The 20505-nt window shown below is 43.8% G+C and overlaps 1 protein-coding gene across 5 annotated transcripts in view; it reads left to right on the forward strand.

Moving 5' to 3' along the window:
• Sgpp2 (sphingosine-1-phosphate phosphatase 2) overlaps positions 1-20505 on the forward strand; it is a 120633-nt gene that overhangs the window by 17336 nt on the left and 82792 nt on the right. Inside the window, exon 1 of one of the 5 annotated variants that reach the window (XM_039083381.2) lies at positions 16000-17280. The exons of the other annotated variants lie outside the window; for them this stretch is intronic. The gene's annotated coding sequence lies outside the window, so the exon portion shown is untranslated. Of the gene's footprint in view, positions 1-15999; positions 17281-20505 lie in introns of those variants that run through there. 5 annotated transcript variants of the gene reach the window in all.

Consider the following 20505-nt stretch of genomic DNA (forward strand, 5'->3'; position numbering starts at 1 on the left):
CCCACCCACAGCCCTCTCTGCCTATCCCAGAATATCTACTTCAGCACTGATACCCTGAAATCTAACACGCTCACTGCTCACCTGCAGCCCTGGAACCTATTGAAAGAATCGCCAGAGCTCTGGGCTTTCTTCTATTGATACCCATGTGTGACTCCAGCTCATTAAAGTCACCGGTTTAGTTTGAACAAAAATAAGATTAAAAACAAGGAGAAATGATTTAGATATGATTTTTAGAGCTTGCCCTGACCATGTGTAATTTCACTGAAAAATCACTAATTTAAATTAAAAATACCATTGCCTGATATTCATAAAAAATGCAAGTCTATCCTGCTTTATTTACACTGAGCTTACAACGCTGAGGGCTGGGACGAGGGCAGGCAAGGTGACTCACCTCAGTGGAGGTCTGCTGAGATCCCAAGGTCAACAGAGCAGTCTCCAGGTGGAGGAACCTCCTGTTCCTTTAATCCTTAGATCTCTAGTCTCCCACAGGTAGCTTTTTTTTTTTTTTTTTTTTGGTGAGAAAGTGTTTATCAAATAGCTAACAGAGGAAAATTTTTCCTCAACTATATTCTATGAAGGGAAAACGTGAGCAAAGGGTCATGAAACAATGTAAAATTTCAGGCATTTCAAGGCACAAAAAGAGGATATTAAAATGAAGTTTATAAATACACTATTAACATAAAAACAGGCATGTAGAATGATGGAATAGAAAACAGGGCTGAGAAATAAACTCACACAGCTACTGACACTTATTTTTTTTTATTATTTTTATTTATTTGAGTACACACTAGCTGTCCTCAGACTCACCAGAAGAGAGCATCGGATCCCATTACAGATGGTTGTGAGCCACCATGTGGTTGCTGGGAATTGAATTCAGGTCCTCTGGAAGAGCAGTCAGTGCTCTTAACCTCTGAGCCATCTCTCCAGCTCCCAGACACTTATTATTTTAACGAAGGTTAATACCATTGGAGAAGATGGTCTCCTTGATAAATGGTGCTTGGGGAAAGGAGATGTTCCCGTGTGGAAGATCCATCTCCCACCTGGCCTCAGAATCAAATTCGAAGTGTGTCAAAGACCTTAATGTAAGAGCCTGAGTTTGAGACTGTTAGAGGGAGACAAAAACAACATTCTTCAAGATATTGATGAAGGCAAGGACTTTGTGGGAGGGCTCCAAGGACTCAGACAATTGGGATTGGATGAAATTTAAAAGCACCCTGAAACCATCTAATCACTAAACAGGCAAACGAACTACTAAAAGAAACAAACAGTTCTTAAACTAGGAAATACAGAAAGCCAGTAAATATTTGAAAAAAATAGTTCAACACCCTAAGCCTTCAGGGAGGTATAAATTAACCTGGAAATTCCATCTGACTCAAGGCAAAATAACAGTCATCCAGACCAAAGCACTAAGACACTAGAAGGAGCTGAAGGAAGAAAGGAACTCAGGCGCACTGCCGGTAGGGATGTAGCCTGATTGAGCCACTGTGGAAACCAGTGTGGAGACACCTGAAAACTAAAAGTAGAACGTACCTTATAACCCAGCAGCAGCACTGTTGGGTGGGTAGCCCTAATCATCGTACCTCGGTGTACCACAAAGATAATTTACACGGATGCTATATACTGACGTACCAGTCATAATAGCCAAGATGTGAAACATGCCAAGAAGTCCATCGACGAATGGATGAAGAAAATGTGAACACACAGATGCAGACAGACACACTCACACAGAGGGAGAGACAGAGAGAGAGAGGAGGGAGGGGAAGGGAGCCATAAGAATGAAATGATGTTATTTTCAGGGAAATGGGGGGAGCTGTAAGATCATCGTGATAGGCAAAATAAACTAGACCCAGAAAGACAAACATGGCACGCTTGCCAGCATTTCCAGATTTAAATAGTAGGTCTATAAATGCATATCTATGACTCAAGAGGAGAATAAAGCATATGAGCTGGGAGAAAGGGGCTGGAAAGGAGAATGGGCGAAGACAGCAATGGGAAGAAGTTTATAATATCCAAATAGCAAACCTACATAAATGTATATTTTTATATCATTTGAAGGGGTCTGAAATAGTGAACTGGACATCACCAGTGGCTTTCTTTGAGTACAGGTTACAAAGCTGTTATTTCCTTTTATAGATTTTTTTTATATGTCTTACATTTCTCTTTTCTACTTTATTTGCATTTGCACATGTGATGTGTGTTTGCATAGATGACGTATGTACATGCCTGTGTGACTCCACATGCACATGTGAAGGTCAGAAGACAACTTTGGAAGCTGGTCTTCACCTTCCACCTTGTAAGAGATAGGATTTCTTGCTGTCTCCCCGTGCGAAAGCCCGTTTGCTGGCCTTTGAACTTTGGGAGTAACCCGTCTCCTTCTCCGGTCTCAACCTAGGAGCATGGAAATTATAGCCACACACATTGGAGAACCTGACTCATGTCCTTACACTTGCACTATAAACACCTTACCCTTGAACTCTCTTGTTCAATGTTTCTTGTGTTTAGCAATATTTTAAACCCTTCTCATTGTGTTCAGACTCTCCTGTGAACGTTCTATGCTTTGGAAAAAGATTAGGCCGTTAGATCCAGGTGAGCTTTTGTCAACCTGACACAGGAAGACTTATTTGGAAAGGGGAACTTCAGTTTAGGAAACGCCTCCAGCTGATTGCCTGTGGGCAAGTCTGAGGGGATGTTTTGGTTAACGACAGATGTAGAAAGGCACAGCCCACTGGGTTTCACTGTTGAGAAGGTGGTCCTGAGTGCTATGGGAAAGAAGACATGGGGAGCAAGGCAGTGGTAGTAGTAAGTATCCCTTCATGGCCTCTGCCCAGTTCCTTCTGTCATGATCCTACCCTACTTGATTAAATCCTTGTCTTGGTATTCCCTGATGACGGGATGTAATCTATAAACCAAACAAAGCCCCTGTCCTTTCCTCCCCAAGTTGCTTTTGGTCATGGTTTTATCACAGCAACAGAAAGCAAACTGAGGGGCTGGCAAGATGGCTCAGTGGTTAGGAGCACTGACTGCTCTTCCAGAGGACCTGAGTTCGATTCCCAGCAACCACATGGTGGCTCACAACCATCTGTAATGGGATCCGATGCCCTCTTCTGGTGAGTCTGAGGACAGCTAGTGTACTCAACTAACATTGATTCATTGTTAGATTTTTTTTTTTAAATTACCATTGACATCTGTTGTGGTCTGAATGGCAAATGACTCCTTCCATGGTCTCAGTCATTCGAGCACCTGGTCTCGTGGTCTCTAGTTGCTGGTGCTGTTTGCTGTCTAGAAGCTATGGCCTTGCTGGAGGAAATGCATCACTGGGGGAGGGCTCAAAGCCCCTGTCCTTTCCATTTCCCTCCCTTGTATTTGAAGATGTGAGCTCTCAGCTTCGTGTTCCTAACCCATGCCTGTCTCTTGCTCCTATGTCTTTATACCATGATGGACTCCTATCCCTCTGAAACTATAAGGCAAAATAAGTTCTTTATAAGTTGTCTGGTCATGGTGTTTTATCACAGCAACAGAAAAGTGACTAATGTAACATCTTTGCAGCAAACTCCCAAATATCAACTATATTGGTCATGACCCTATGCTCCAGGGAATATCCATCAGTCCCTGCGATGCCCTCCTGTAGACTTCCTTAATGAAAGAAAACACCATCCCTGGCCTTCACATGAAGACCCAGGAAACATTATGTAATAGTGTGTCTCCTAGCTCGTTCCAGTTGCCACAGGAAATGCCAGCAGCTTAGAAAACATAATGTTCTTCTGCACTAATGGGAATTTCTTAATGCATCGAAAGATTCTGGTGTCAGAAAAGATCTCTTTAAGCCAAGAGACCATATTCTTAGAGAGCTCAGAATAACTTTACAAAGGCAGATGTTGATCCACTCCTCCTGCCCTCCAGTCAGTTTTTGGCATGTGTTCTTGTTGTCATTACTTTTTCTTTAAAAGTTGCTCTTTTTCCTTGTTGTAGGACCTAGTTTAGCTATGCGGTCACCGCCCCCAGCCATGCCTGACACATGTTTTGTATTTGATCTTTGTCTCTCTTCATCTGGTGACAGCGAGGAAGCGTTGGCAAAGGACTCAGTTTGGGAGCATCACACTGCCATGGTCAAATGTTCTTCATTAGATGGTAGGAATTTGTAAAGCTTTTATTTTAAAACGAAATATTACCATTTAAAGGACCTCAAATGGACGTTTTTCTTTCTCCTAAAAACTGAAAATTCAATTTTAGCCAATTCAGTAATACAAATATATTTTTTCATTTTCTTAAATCTAAGATAATTTCTAGATAGTATTAATCATAATATAATGTCCATTGGGGTTGCATTAACACTATGGGCTGATTTAAGGACAGTGGACTCTTCTTATTCCGGAACATGGTAGACTCTTTAATACCCACCAGTAGAACTTTAAGGTTTTTTCTATAAAGTCTTGCTAGAGTTTTCCCCCTAGATACCTTTTTTCTGTTACCATTGAAACAACACCTCTGAAGCTGTGTTTGCTGTTTTTGCTGCTGTGTAGCAAGGCAACTACTGAACCTCCGTCTTGACCTTGCAACCTTGTTGAACCAAAATAAATAAATAAATAAAATTACTGCTTCTGTCTGTGATCTTATTCTGCGCTTGCTACAGGAACAATAAGTAAAAAAAAAACAAAAACAAAAACAAAAACAAAAACAAAAAAACCTAAACCTCTTTATTCTTTCTTTCCAATTCTGATAACTTTCAAGCTCTCCTTTCCCCCTCTGCTCTCCTCCCCTCTTTCTCCCTTTCCTATCCCCTTCACTCCTTTCTTTTCCTTTCCCATGTCCTGTTTTCCATGTCACTGAATAGAACAGCATTGAATGCTAGCAATAGTGAGTGTGACTGACCTGGTCTTGACTTCAAGAAAGCAGCCTTAGCCTCTCACCACAAAGATTGTGCCTGGTCTGTTCAGTATTAGTTTGTTTTCTTTGTGTGAGTGTGTGATATACTGCCGTGAGTTGTGATTGGATTTTTTTTGTCTAGCAAATTGTACTCCTTCGTCGATAGAAGTAATAACTAAAACAGGCTTTCTATTCTTGAATCAAGCTTCTACATTTGGAACCCATTCCATTTTTTCATTATACAATGAACAATTATAGTTAATGCTTATAGGAGATATTAGTATGCTATCTAATATAGTTTTAAAATAATGTTATATTTTAAATATTTCTTCCTTCTCCCCACCATTTTCTATTTACATATTTCTTATGTACAGAAAAGTACATAAGTGTGTGAGTGTGTGTGTGTGGTGTGTGTGTGTGTAGGTGGTATGTGTGTTTGTATGTATATGTGTGTATATGAGTGTATGTGTGTATTGTGTGAATGTGTATGCATATGTGTGCATTGTATAAGTGTGTATATGTATGTGTGAATGTATATATGTATATATGTATTTATGTGTTTGTGTGTGAGTGTGTGTATCTTTGTGTGTATGTATGTGAATGTGTGTATATGTGTCTACGTATGTGCATGTGTGTGTTTATGTGTATGTGTGTATGTGTGTGAGTGTGTCTGTCTGCCCAGAAATGAACTTCGGGTGTTGTTTTTTAAGACATTTGCCAACAAGCCTTCTGAGACAGTCTTTTCTGGAGCACATTTCATGTTGTGTGGAAATTGGGCGGAGGGAAATGAAAGGCCATAGACAATAGTCCACATCTGCTTTCTTATACGATCTGTTAGTGGATGCTGACCTGTGCACCAGTCACCTTTTTTAAAATACGACACTGCAGCGTGTTGAAGCACCCTGCCATATTGGTTTCTAGGGTTCCCATGATAAGAATTTTTCAGGCTTTCTCCAAGTGGTCTGTATCGTTCAATATTTTTCATAGAAACATCTTCCCAGGTCCAGCTTCTCCTCATCTGAATTCATCATATTATAGAAAGTATATTTTAGAGCAGTGGCTCTCAACCATCCTACTGCCATGATCCTTTAACGCAGTTTCTCATATTGTGGTAACTCCCTACCATAAATGACTTTCCTTGCTACTTTGGCAATTTCGCTACTGTTATGAATCATGGTGTAAATATCTAATATGCAGCATATCTGATTTGTAGCCCCTGTGAAAGGGTAACTCAACCCCCAAAAGGGTCATGGCCCACAGGTTGAGAACTGCTATTTTAGCGGCTGTCACACTCTGAGAATAAATATTCAACTAAAATTTGTGAGGTGTCCATAATGTGCCAGACCCTGGTTTAGAACCTGAGCCCCTGGGGATGGCTAACTGTGTCACTTAACTGCTCTTCAAGAACACCCCCAGTCCACCCAGGAGGCAGATATATGCAAGGCTGGGAAGGACAAATTATTCCTCAAAGATCATCAGAGTACAACCAAACCAGTTCTTCCTTGCTTAGATTCCTTAACTCCCACAGGAAAAACACTAAACCAACATTTTGGAAGAAGTCGATGCAAAGACTCCTGATGGAAATGTTTAGAGGGTTTAAAGCTTACCAAACATAGAATTGGGTACAGCTGAGAGTATGGGCACAGGAAAGAAAACAATAAATGTGGACTTTGTAGGAGGAAAAGTCCTTGGAGATTTTTTATTACAGTATGTGACATATACATTTCATGCTTAGGACTCGAATATGGTAAGTTAAAAGAATTTTAAAGTGGGGAAAGGAATTGCGAGCATGAAAAATCAGATAAAGCTTCGAGCATGTGGGCACCCTGCTCCTGTTGATTCTGGCCAAAACTTTCACCCAAAAAGAAGAGAATTAACCGTTTAATGACCAGTAAAGATGATCCTTCCAGATTCCTGACTACTTAGGAGAAAGAGACCACTCTGGATTGTTCTACTTGGGACAAGGGATTGTGTATAGGAAGAGTGCTGTGACGACTGTAACTCATATGGGGTGGCCCTCCTTGAGCCACAGAACAGAGGCCACCAGCCAAGGTCTGGTGGATTTGAAGTGGGACTTTGTTAGCTTTTCTGGTGGCTGAAGATCCTCTTTTTACTCCTCTTCCCCTTCTCCTCCATCTTCTTTTGCCTCTTCTTCCCGAGTGCTGGGATCAAGGCGTGTGTCACCATGCCCAGCTTCCAGCCTGGTTTTCTTACGAGCATATGTTGGCCTTTATTTCGCAAAAGTACTTTATTTATAATCTGCTATGACTTTGGTGATTCATTTTCCTGGCTGGGTTTAGAACCACTTAGGGAACTGATGGTGCACATCTCTCAGTGTATCTGTGAGGATGTTTCTGGAGACGACTAAGAGAGCTGGGGAGACCACACCTTACCTATGGGAGGTGCCAGCCTATGGGCCTGGGGCCGAGACAACACAAGGCGAGAAGATGGAAGCCCACTGAGCCCCAGTATCTCGCTTCTTATCTGCTGTTGTGCACACAGCTGTCTCCTTCCAGTTACTGCTGTCATCATCTTCTGCCCTGGTGCCTGGGACCAAGCCTCCGTGGACTGAAGTCCCATTTCCAATCCATTATTTATCGCATTTGATGTTGCCATTCAATTAAAGCCCGCTCTGTCTTTTACTAAAGTAAACATTCTAGGACAAGACTTAGAGATGGAGGTCTTATGTAGTCTTTATATTGAAATCGCTCGTTATGCGGAGCCTACGCTACGTACTTGAGGCATGATGGCGATGTTGTTGATAGGAATGAGAACGTGGGCAGCGAAGGCAGAATTGTGGTTGCGAAGGAAGATTGTAAAGTCAGTAGGTCCGCTAAGAAACTTGGCTCTAGGTAAAGTAAGCCATGTTAAAAGTTGCTTGAACTTTCTTACTCAACGACAAGAAGTCTTGGAGATTGGTGAGTTCTGAAGTTTGTTTCATTCTTCCAAAAAGTCATCAAAGACTCACGCCATTTGCCTTTTCAGCCCCTTTGGCCAAAGTTGGGTTGCCTCATGATCTGAAGAGAGCCTAGACATCAGAGCCATGCTCAGGTTAAAAGACAGTGAGAGATGGCAAGCGCTCTCTGCGTCTCTCTCCTTTGCTGTTAGTTAATATTTCGGGACCAGGCTCCCACTCTAGAATCCTGGCTGGCCTTAACCTCATCTCAGCCACTTCCGTGCTGGGATTCTAGAAGGTCACCACTACACCTGGTATCCGGATCCGTTTTTTGTAATGAAACTAAAGCACAACGAACTGACCACTCCCCTTTCTGCTTCTCATTGACAGGACTGGGCCACAGGGTCACTGGAGTCCATCCTACCAGGGAATACAGGAATGTAGAGGTTGATTGTCCATGATTGACTTGGCTCTTTCTCTGGGGTCTGGTTTCAGTGTGAGCAAGCCAGTAAGCATTTATCTAACAGTGTCTCTGTGCTCTGCTTTGTTTACTGAGCTGCTGGGACATTCATGAAGTATGGCTGTCCTCAGCCAGAACTTGGCTATCTAGGAAGGGGATAGAAGTAGCCCTGGCATAACCCTAAGGGAATTCAGCTTCTTAAATAAGATACACCAGACAAAGTTAAGAAGCAGGCTGCTTGGGCTGGAAGGAGAAAACTCCATGAGGAGTAGGGAACACACTCTTCTTTACTGTGCCTTAATCCTCCAAATGAGAGTTTAGTCATTCCACAGATGTTTATTGAGTGCTTACCATATGCCAGACACTGACTGGGCATACAGCATTCAACAGTGACTATGACAGGCAAGCCTCCTTTGCTGTTGTTCTTATAGACTAGTGAATGAGTTTTGGTCCACCGAAGACCCCATAGAGAATAGTTTCATAAGATTATAAAGGCGCTGAGAAATCCTTGCTATGTAGAGATCTTGTAGCTGTCTTCCAAGCTGGTGCACGACATCCCCTGTGTTTGCAATAGTGCCGTGAACAACCCTCCTGTTCACATAAGACTGGGAGGACATCATGCTAGAGAAGGGAGATAAACAATCTGGTATTGGTTATGCATTCGCTATGATCTATTTTGAGTCAGGAGTCTGGCTTACATAGTTCAGGCTGGCCTCAAACTCATGGTCCTCCTGCTCAGTCTCCTCGCTGCTGGTATTACAGGATTGCGCCACCATGCCTGGTGAATGCTTATTCCTTCTCCTTATTAAAAACAAAGTTGACTGTGGGAGCTGGAGAGATGGTTCAGCAGTACCGAGTATGTAGTACCCTTGCAGAAGATCAGAGGTTAGTTCCTGTGTCAGGTGACTCACGATAACCTGTAACTTCAGATCCAAGGAATTTGACCCCCTCTTCTGGCCTCTGTGGGCATCTGTGTTCACATGTACCCTCTCCTACACAGATTCACACATAATTAAAAGAAAAGAAAATCTTTGTCATATGTGGTGGCCTTCACCTTTAATCCTAACACTTCAGGGCAGAGGCAGAAGCAAACATACGTGGATCTCTGTGAGTTCAAGGCCAGCCTGGTCTAAGTAGTGAGTTCCAGGCTAGCCAGGTCCACATAGGACGACCTTGTCTCAAATAACAACCACCAACAAAGCTGACTACAGTATGTGGTATTGTATTAAGGACATTTTCGTGCATCTCAGGCTTACTAAATGTCGTTGAGTATACAGAATAATATGTGTGTGGTATGAGCATACGCCTGTGTGTATATATGCACACATGGGGGTCACGAGAAGACATCAGGTGTCCCATTCTTATTGCTGTGAGACAGAGTCTCTTACTGACTAGCTAGGCTAGTGACCAGCGAGTGACCATCCTCCTGTCTCTCTTTCTGCTGTGCATAGCATTTGGGTTATAGGTATAGCAACCACATCAAGTTGTTTTTTGTTGTCATTGTTGGTTTGTTGTTGTTGTATGTTGTTTTGTTTTGCTTGTTTGTTTGCTTTTGTACAGCAAGTTCCGGTACCCACTGTGCCATCTCTCCAGCCCCCTGTGTTTTAATTCTCTTGATGACTTCTAGAGATCATGACCAGTGCTTACACTGTACCTTCCAGGTTGCACCCTATGATGCCCGCCTGCCCGCATGGTGAGAAACTTGCCTAACGATGTGTTCCCTGTTGTTAAAGGTCTCATTTTAGTCTAATGCCAGGTAGAAATAAGTGTAGTAAGGAAATTTATAGCTGGAGGAGGCTAGACAAAGAGAGAATATGCCTCCGGCTACTGTCACTCTGACGCTGTCAAGACACTGAGGCCGGACGTCATCCAAAATGACCAGTTGGTGCCTGGCCACATCCAACTTTTGATTCAAGCCTGGGAAGCATGTGTTTGGAAATCCCTCCCAGAGCTGAGAATTTGGGAATCGTTTACTGTCTGCATCTCAGTGAGACTGAGGGCTCTTGCTGGATTCTGTATGAAAGGAATCCAGCCCAGCTCTTTTGAGTTTTCTGTTTGCTCTGTGTGAGGAACACCACATTTGACTTCCCCCTCCCCCCACGACTCTTGGTTTCTACTCATCAATTGGGGCTGATGACGCAAAGGACTGCATTTCTATCGTGTTGCAAGCCTTGTGACATTTTCCAGCATGAGGGATGATGAAGATCCGTGGTCTGACAGGTTGGCTTGGGATAGTTCCTGACTGACTTGGTATAAACATGGACAGGTTAACCCCTCAGAGGAAACTCCCACCCCTGCAAAGTGGTGTTAGTTCTCACTCCTAGTATGTTATTGTGGAGAGTGTGGGAGAAAAATGCAGTTGACAAGCACCCAGAAAGCGCTTATTAAGTACTCACTCCACGGCTAGCATTAGGAGACCCTAATCTGACGTTAGGTTCACAATGTGGAACAAGTCTCCGAGAAACAGGATGTTTTCTGTGCAGAAGTCTCACACTAACAATTTTATAGGCTGTGAACAGTCTGGTGACATGATGCGGGATGAGGCTCCCCTGACGGGTGGCTCTGAAGCTCAGCGTGCAGCATGTTTTATCTCCCCGGTTTACATGCTTGTGCAGACAGCAGAATATGGAACCAGTCAGACTCCTCATTATGACAGTGGTCCAGAGCCAGGAGCCAATCATCCAGTGACAAAGAGCTTGGTGACCAGCTGTTCCCCATCTCCAGTGAGCCAAGGGCAGGAGGAAATGGGTTTAAGCTGCATGAAGGATTGGGTTATTTATGGCCGAGTTTCCCGATGCTGAAGGTTGCTCAACATTAGGACTGGATTACAGAGGGAGGCTGGAGAATTCCGGTTGGTGGGGATTGTGCAAACACGCTCTTGTTTGTGACATTACGAAGGGGCTGTCTTCCAACTGTGCTGTCTTGTCTCTCTCCCTTTCAACCCAGATGGTCCAGTTGAACCATCCCTAACGGACTGGAGACAGGGAGGTTGGTGTGAAGAAAAAGGGAAGAGCATTGTCAGAACACTGTCCACTTTGGGGCACTCTGATCATGGGTTTTATATTTTCCATGAAGGTAGACAGACAGAAGTTAAATTAGCTGACACCGAACATTGAAAAAGTTTATGTCTTTGATTAATGAGGATTGCATGCGTGATTTGTTTTCCATTGCTGGGAGTTAAATCTAGGGTCCTATGTGTACTGAGCTGGTGCTGTACCACTGAGTTACACCCTTAGCTCCATACTTCTTCCCTTATAAAAGTCTTGAGTCTAGAGTGGTGGTCTATATCCCAGCACACAGGAGAATAGGACAGGAGACACAAAATTTTAAAATCAGCCTTACTACGCAGAAAGTCTTTCTCAAAAATGACTAGAAAGGGCTGGGGAGATGGTTCAGTTACCAAAGTGCTTGCCTTGCAAACATAGGGACCTGGGTTTAATCCCCAGGACTCCCCCTAAAAAGTGTCAGGCATGGTACATGGGCTTGGAATCTCAGTGCTTGATGGACTCAGGCAGATTCCTTACTCAACAGCCTTAGTCCAGCCAGCCTAACTTACTCCACAAGTTCTAGGCCAGTGAGACCTAGAGGTCAGGGAGAGATCCTGTTTCAAAAAAAAAAGTATAAAGTGCCTGAAGTTATTATCTGGCCACTACATATATATGTGCACATACACATGACATTCCCCTCCCCCCATTAATGTACATCTGTGCACACTCATGCATGGATACATGCACACCTGCATACACATGCATATACACTTTCACACACACATGTACTTGCACGCTTGCGTGTACACACACACACACACACACACACACACACACCCCTAACTCAATAAAATAAAAGAATATAGTTCTTGCTACAATTCTGGTGAGAGTGTACGCTATTGCCGGAGTGCAGCTTTCAAGAGCAACACAGTTTGGGGGAGCTTTTAAGTTGTTGTGTCTTAAAAGTGTTCTGAACGCCAGTTGTATGTGCCTAGTGTGCACAGACTTGCGGCTGCAGTGCCGTGCTCTGAGCATCCACTTTTGACCTCTGCTCCAGGAGGTGATGATGTTGGCGGGTTGATGCCATCTGCAAGGAGAAGGCGAGCTGATGGCTTAACTGAAGCACACCTGTGGGCTGCAGAGCCCCCACCCCCTTTAAAATAAAAGCTCTGTATTTGTGGGCAGTTGCTGCTTGCTAATTAAAATAATCGGACACTGTCCACTTTTATCTGCTTCAATATAAAAATACTCATACACCCTCTCAAGAGCAAGGTGTGTATAAAGTATTCCAGGCTGTCTCTTGCATTGAAGAGGCACTCTACCTCTGGCATTATGGAGTATTCACTTCTGCCCTACACCCTGAGTTATTTACCAGTGAGCTGTGCCTGGCAGTAGGAGATGACGTCAGCCATGGCCTCGATAGCGTCCATTCTCTTGTTTATGGTCTATCTTCCCAAGTCTCTTGGTTATCTAAATCCCTGAAGCTCTTTCACAGTGGTCTATGCATTTGTGAAAACATCTCCACAAGACCCGTCTTCCTCTTACTGTCTCTTTCCAGCCTCATTTTTTTTGTTTGTTTTCGCCATTTTATTTATTTATTTATTTATTTTATTAACTTGAGTATTTCTTATATACATTTCGAGTGTTATTCCCTTTCCCGGTTTCCGGGCAAACATCCCCCTCCCCCCTCCCCTTCCTTATGGGTGTTCCTCTCCCCACCCTCCCCCCATTGCCGCCCTCCCCCCAACAGTCTAGTTCACTGGGGGTTCAGTCTTAGCAGGACCCAGGGCTTCCCCTTCCACTGGTGCTCTTACTAGGATATTCATTGCTACCTATGGGGTCAGAGTCCAGGGTCAGTCCATGTATAGTCTTTGGGTAGTGGCTTAGTCCCTGGAAGCTCTGGTTGCTTGGCATTGTTGTACATATGGGGTCTCGAGCCCCTTCAAGCTCTTCCAGTTCTTTCTCTGATTCCTTCAACGGGGGTCCTATTCTCAGTTCAGTGATTTGCTGCTGGCATTCGCCTCTGTGTTTGCTGTATTCTGGCTGTGTCTCTCAGGAGCGATCTACATCCGGCTCCTGTCGGTCTGCACTTCTTTGCTTCATCCATCTTGTCTAATTGGGTGGCTGTATATGTATGGGCCACATGTGGGGCAGGCTCTGAATGGGTGTTCCTTCAGTCTCTGTTTTAATCTTTGCCTCTCTATTCCCTGCCAAGGGTATTCTTGTTCCCCTTTTAAAGAAGGAGTGAAGCATTCACATTTTGATCATCCGTCTTGAGTTTCATGTGTTCTAGGCATCTAGGGTAATTCAAGCATTTGGGCTAATAGCCACTTATCAATGAGTGCATACCATGTATGTCTTTCTGTGATTGGGTTAGCTCACTCAGGATGATATTTTCCAGTTCCAACCATTTGCCTACGAATTTCATAAACTCGTTGTTTTTGATAGCTGAGTAATATTCCATTGTGTAGATGTACCACATTTTCTGTATCCATTCTTCTGTTGAAGGGCATCTGGGTTCTTTCCAGCTTCTGGCTATTATAAATAAGGCTGCGATGAACATAGTAGAGCACGTGTCTTTTTTATATGTTGGGGCATCTTTTGGGTATATGCCCAAGAGAGCTATAGCTGGATCCTCAGGCAGTTCAATGTCCAATTTTCTGAGGAACCTCCAGACTGATTTCCAGAATGGTTGTACCAGTCTGCAACCCCACCAACAATGGAGGAGTGTTCCTCTTTCTCTGCATCCTCGCCAGCATCTGCTGTCACCTGAGTTTTTGATCTTAGCCATTCTCACTGGTGTGAGGTGAAATCTCAGGGTTGTTTTGATTTGCATTTCCCTTATGACTAAAGATGTTGAACATTTCTTTAGGTGTTTCTCAGCCATTTGGCATTCCTCAGCTGTGAATTCTTTGTTTAGCTCTGAACCCCATTTTTAATAGGGTTATTTGTCTCCCTGCGGTCTAACTTCTTGAGTTCTTTGTATATTTTGGATATAAGGCCTCTATCTGTTGTAGGATTGGTAAAGATATTTTCCCAATCTGTTGGTTGCCGTTTTGTCCTAACCACAGTGTCCTTTGCCTTACAGAAGCTTTGCAGTTTTGCATTTGTCGATTCTTGATCTTAGAGCATAAGCCATTGGTGTTTTGTTCAGGAAATTTTTTTCCAGTGCCCATGTGTTCCAAATGCTTCCCTAGTTTTTCTTCTATTAGTTTGAGTGTGTCTGGTTTGATGTGGAGGTCCTTGATCCACTTGGACTTAAGCTTTGTACAGGGTGATAAGCATGGATCGATCTGCATTCTTCTACATGTTGACCTCCAGTTGAACCAGCACCATTTGCTGAAAATGCTATCTTTTTTCCATTGGATGGTTTTGGCTCCTTTGTCAAAAATCAAGTGACCATATGTGTGTGGGTTCATTTCTGGGTCTTCAATTCTATTCCATTGGTCTATCTGTCTGTCTCTGTACCAATACCATGCAGTTTTTTATCACTATTGCTCTGTAATACTGCTTGAGTTCAGGGATAGTGGTTCCCCCTGAAGTCCTTTTATTGTTGAGGATAGTTTTAGCTATCCTGGGTTTTTTGTTATTCCAGATGAATTTGCAAATTGTTCTGTCTAACTCTTTGAATAATTGGATTGGTATTTTGATGGGGATTGCATTGAATCTGTAGATTGCTTTTGGTAAAATGGCCATTTTTACTATATTGATCCGGCCAATCCATGAGCATGGGAGATCTTTCCATCTTCTGAGGTCTTCTTCAATTTCTTTCTTCAGTGTCTTGAAGTTCTTATTGTACAGATCTTTTACTTGCTTGGTTAAAGTCACACCGAGGTACTTTATATTATTTGGGTCTATTATGAAGGGTGTTGTTTCCCTAATTTCTTTCTCAGCTTGTTTCTCTTTTGTGTAGACGAAGGCTACTGATTTATTTGAGTTAATTTTATACCCAGCCACTTTGCTGAAGTTGTTTATCAGCGTTAGTAGTTCTCTGGTGGAACTTTTGGGATCACTTAAATATACTATCATATCATCTGCAAATAGTGATATTTTGACTTCTTCTTTTCCGATCTGTATCCCCTTGACCTCCTTTTGTTGTCTGATTGCTCTGGCTAGAACTTCAAGAACTATATTGAATAAGTAGGGAGAGAGTGGGCAGCCTTGTCTAGTCCCTGATTTTAGTGGGATTGCTTCAAGTTTCTCTCCATTTAGTTTAATGTTAGCAACTGGTTTGCTGTATATGGCTTTTACTATGTTTAGGTATGGGCCTTGAATTCCTATTCTTTCCAGGACTTTTATCATGAAGGGGTGTTGAATTTTGTCAAATGCTTTCTCAGCATCTAATGAAATGATCATGTGGTTTTGTTCTTTCAGTTTGTTTATATAATGGATCACGTTGATGGTTTTCCGTATATTAAACGGCCATACCACCCTGAACGTGCCCAATCTCGTCTTTCCAGCCTCATTTAGTGAGAGCTTAGTACTTTCTAAAAATACCACTCGTTTAAAATTAACTGGGGGGCAGGGGTGCATAGGTAAGAGTAAAACAGTTGCCTCCCACAGGCAAGGGGACAGCTTTCCTACCACAAAGGTAGAAAGAGTTCCTAGCCGGAGCCCATGGTAGAAGTCCAGTGGCTTACTGATGGTGCATTTGAGTAAGGAAAAAGTTATGTGAAGGGAGATGGGGCAGGGGCAGGGCTAGGCCTTCATGGCTTTGAGGCAAAAGAGACGCAGAAGAACCACAGTGTGCTTTCTACCTTCTATCTGTCCTAGAACTCAGACGCCAAATGATGTATCCTCCCCCTCCTCCCTCCTCCCTGCTTCCCTCTCGTTCCTCCTCCCACTTTAAGGTGGCTTCATGGTGGCTGAGTACCCTCAGCCACTGTGTGTATTTCCGTCACACCTTAGAAAGTGTATTTTGACCAAATGCCCAGTTTATTGTTCTCTTAATTGGAGTTCCACCCCCACCCCCTCTGTTACTTCACTTTAATTTAAAAAAATGAACAAATAAATAAAAACCAGGCTAAAGAGAGAGTGTATTCGGGGAGGGGCTACTGGAATTGGAGAGATGTAAAAGAAAAACTTTCAGAGTACGTGTGAAATGGTCCTTAGGAAGGGATCACGTTCTTCATGTGACCTCCAAAAGCCACGAGTTACTCTTTCTGTCACCAATTAACACCGTGAAAGTCACGTTGATCACTTAGTGACCACACAGGACACTCGTTTCCTAGCAACAAGGGGGCTTAGAATGATCCCGATGTACATGGGAGCCCAAACCTTGTGTGTTCCAGTCATGCAGCTGGCCCGACACTATGGGACCATATCAGAAGGCTGGTGTGCTAGGCTGCAGCCATGCCATATACACCTAAGGACCCTCCTCACATCCGAGGTTCAGAATCACTTGCTCACTTTCCTGTTGCCCACAACCTCTTAGCACCTTTCCCACACTGTGTCCAGTAAATGGAAACGAAGGACTGAGGGCGAGAAGTGTTTAAGAACCTGTTTCCATGGTCACTCCTGGTAGGGACGAAGCCACGTGGAAGCCCCTTTGAAATGGCTGCTGCTTCCTGAGGACTTGTGGAGAATCATCGCCGTCACGTGCTTCTTGGGTGGTTGACTAACCAGTGTACACACTATACACATAGGCCAGTTTGGACCTCAGTTCAGTAGTGATTAAGTCCTAGGGCAGGGATCCAGATGGTGTGTATATTCCAAAGCTTCCAGGAGAGTCTTTTATGCCCGCCCTCCAACCAGAGGTGCTGGCGGTGGGCTCACTTCTCCATTTTCTGTTCTTGAACAAATGTTTACTGAATGCAGCTATGACTGCTGTACTCAGCTCTGGGGATCCTGTGGGAATGTGTGGTTGCCTCCCAAAAGCTCACTGACTAGCTAACACTCAGTCATGAGAATAAGGAAACACCAGTGATAGGCATGTGATGTGGGAGGTAACACGGGGTATGGAGCAAGAGCCCCAGAGGAGGTGGCCAGAGAAGGTGTCTGTGGGAGAGATGTTTCTTGAAGATGCAACTCTGAGATGAACAGGTGGCACCAGGCAGAGGACAAGCCCAGCACAGGTAGGGGGCTGGAAAGTGCTCACCACTCTAAAATCAAGGACTGACAGGAGGCAGGGAGAGCATTAATTGAGAAGGGATGGGCATAGGGGTAGAAGAGATGAGTGGAAGTCAGAGCTCAGGCCCTTAGTTGAGATTCTTCATTTGAACTTTATTCTGGGGACAATTAGGAAACACTGCAGAGCTAAGATTGTCCGTCTGTCTGTCTGATTGACTGACTGACTGATGGACTGACTGACGGACTTTCCTTCTTTCTTTAGACAAGGTTTCTCGGGGTTGGGGATTTAGCTCAATGGTAGAGCGCTTGCCTAGCAAGCGCAAGGCCCTGGGTTCGGTCCCCAGCTCCGAAAAAAAAAAAAAAAAAAAAAAAAAAAGACAAGGTTTCTCACTAGATGAGGTTAGCCAGCAGTGAGCCCAGAGATCCATCTGTCTCTGCCTCCCAGCCCTGAGGTCACAAGTATGCACAGCCACAGCCAGCTTCTAATATGGATTCCAGGGGTTGACTAATACAAGTCTTTATGCTTGTGCAGCAAATACCTTACCACCTGAGCCATCTCTCCAGTCTAATTAGCCTTTACTTAAAAGAATGAGACAGTCATATGCCATAAAATTGGGCTTTCAAAATGAATTGGGGGGTTGGGGATTTAGCTCAGTGGTAAGCGCTTGCCTAGCAAGCGCAAGGCCCTGAGTTCGGTCCCCAGATCTGGAAAAAAAAGAAAAAAAATGAATTGGATATTATTAACCATATCTACGTTTAGGATTTAAGAATGAACGGGCCAGGTAGGGTAACATGCCCTTATCAGCACGTAAGAGGCAGAAACAGGAAGATTACAAGTTCAAGGGAAGCCTGGGCTACATAAAGTGTCGGCTGCAAACTTGGCTAACATAACAGGCTGGGGAGGAACAGTTAAGTGTTCAGCTCTAAGCAGGACATTTATCCAGTTCCCCTCTGGGGCTTAAGGGAACATCACAGCAGAAGCGTTAGGAAGACCATCAGCCTCAGGGGAGGAGGAGTCAATGAAATGCTGTCTTCTGCATGTGGCAGCCATTGCAACCATGAGGTTCAGCAGATGAGGCTGCCCGCTATGAGCCTGTGTGGAGCTGGCTCCGTCAACAGTCAGCCACATTTGACAGAGAGGCTCATGAGGCCTTGCTGAACTGCTGGCTGCTGGTGGATTCAGAGGGTCTTCATTGTCTTCAGATGTGTACCCACCTGTGTGGCCAGCCAAGTCGCTCTACAGTTCCAAATCTATGGTCACTCAGACCGCCCTGGGTAAACTCCGGGGGTCACAAAAGAAAGCAAGAAGCCACAAGACTGGGAAAGAAACCTGCAGGGGGTGAGGGGGCAGACAGGAGTGGTAGGGAGATGAGAGACGGTTGGGGCTAAGTATCCAGAGTGCATTATGAATTAAATTATACATGTATGACAGGACAAGTAAATTTGCAAAAAATCAGAGGGTAGTGAGGCAGCAGGATGGCTCTGTGTGTAGGGGCCCTAAGTCTGACTAGCTTCAGTCGCCAGGATCCATACGGTAGAAGGAGATTAGTCCCCTGACTCCCTATATACATGCCAAATCACAAGCACATGCATGTGCGCCAAAGCGTGCATGCAAACACACATCCACACATGCATACAAACACACATGCAATAAATATAATAACTCTTTTTCTTTTTAAGAAAAAATAAATGATTTTTACTGGCAAAAAAAAAAGTGTCACCCTGAGAAATCACAGTGACACAGTGACCAAAAGTGGCTTTTGTGGAACCACAAAGCATCAATGGTCTCACAGGCAGCATACCCTGACTGTGTTGGTAGCTGACGTCCACATGTGGCAGTTGAAGCTCTGGTTACATGTGACGAGCATGACAGAGGAACTGGACTTTTTCTCACCGAGTTAAATTTAAACACTCACACATGGGTACCACATTGGATGGCACAGCTCTCAGCAACTTGCAAGCCCAGCCTTATCTGTGTTCGCTCCCCTCCCACCACCTCTACCAGGCCAGTTTCAAGAACAATTGGAATTCTGAGGCGTGCACTATACAAATTGCTACATTTAAGTTTAATCCTAGGAAGGAAACGGGCCTGTTCTCACAATGAATCCAGACGACAGAAGGCATGGGGGATTGGGATGGCATGCCCTGAGGATCCACAAGTATGGGAGTCGGCCCAACTAGCACACAGCATGAGTGACACCACTCTGCTCACAAGGGCACAGAGATGGCAAGGGCTTGACCATGGCTTCACTGCACACAAGTAAACAAGTTCAAAAATAGACTATTCCGGGGGGACACAGAAGGAGAGCTTATTTTTCCTGCTTAAGTTGTGGGTTGCATGTGACAACAAGAACAAAATTGTCCCTTCTGGGTCCTGTCACCAAATTATTAGTTAAGAAGAATCTAAGAGCCGTAAAAGGGTCTTTCAACTCTGGCGGTTAAACCCTTCTCCTGCAGTTCTTCTTAAGCTGCAGTGATTTAAAGAAAAAAAATCTCCTGGGATCTACGTGTTTCTTTCATCCTTCTTTTCCTTTCCTTTCCTTTCCTTTCCTTTCCTTTCCTTTCCTTTCCTTTCCTTTCCTTTCCTTTCCTTCCTCTCCTCTCCTCTCTTTTCCTTTTCTTTCCCTTCCTTTGTTTCATTTCCTTTCCTTTTCCTTTTCCTTTTCCTTTTCCTTTTCCTTTCCCTTCCCTTCCCTTTCCTTCCTCCCTTCCCTTCCTCCCTTCCCTTTCCTTCCCTTCCTCTCTTCCCTTCCGTTCCCTTCCCTTTCCTCCCTTTCCTTGTTTCCTTTCTTCTTTCTTTCTTTCTTTCTTTCTTCCTTCCTTCCTTCCTTTCTTTCTTTCTTTCTTTCTTTCTTTCTTTCTTTCTTTCTTTCTTTCTTTCTTTCTTTCATTGTTTCCCTAAAGGATTTGCTCCTCCCATCCTTTAGAAGCCTAGAAGTAGTCCAGGCAGAGCCTTATACTTTATTAATGCTGTAAACTTTTCACTGGGGTTTCTATTGTTCTAAGCTTCCTGTTTCTTTTTAAAATACCATGTTTTCCAAACACGAGGCACACAGGATGGAAATCTGGGGCTCAAAACATCTATTAAGTGGCTCATTGATGGCTGTATTATTGCCATCCTACTGTAACCTATGAGACCTAGAAAGCTAGGTTATAATTTAGAATTCTGTGAGGGAATGTTGCTGGCCTGGGAGGCAGCCAGGATCACATTCAGGCTGTCCATGATCCTA

The sequence above is a fragment of the Rattus norvegicus genome, chromosome 9, assembly GCF_036323735.1.
Source record: "Rattus norvegicus strain BN/NHsdMcwi chromosome 9, GRCr8, whole genome shotgun sequence".
Taxonomy (NCBI): Eukaryota; Metazoa; Chordata; class Mammalia; order Rodentia; family Muridae; genus Rattus; species Rattus norvegicus.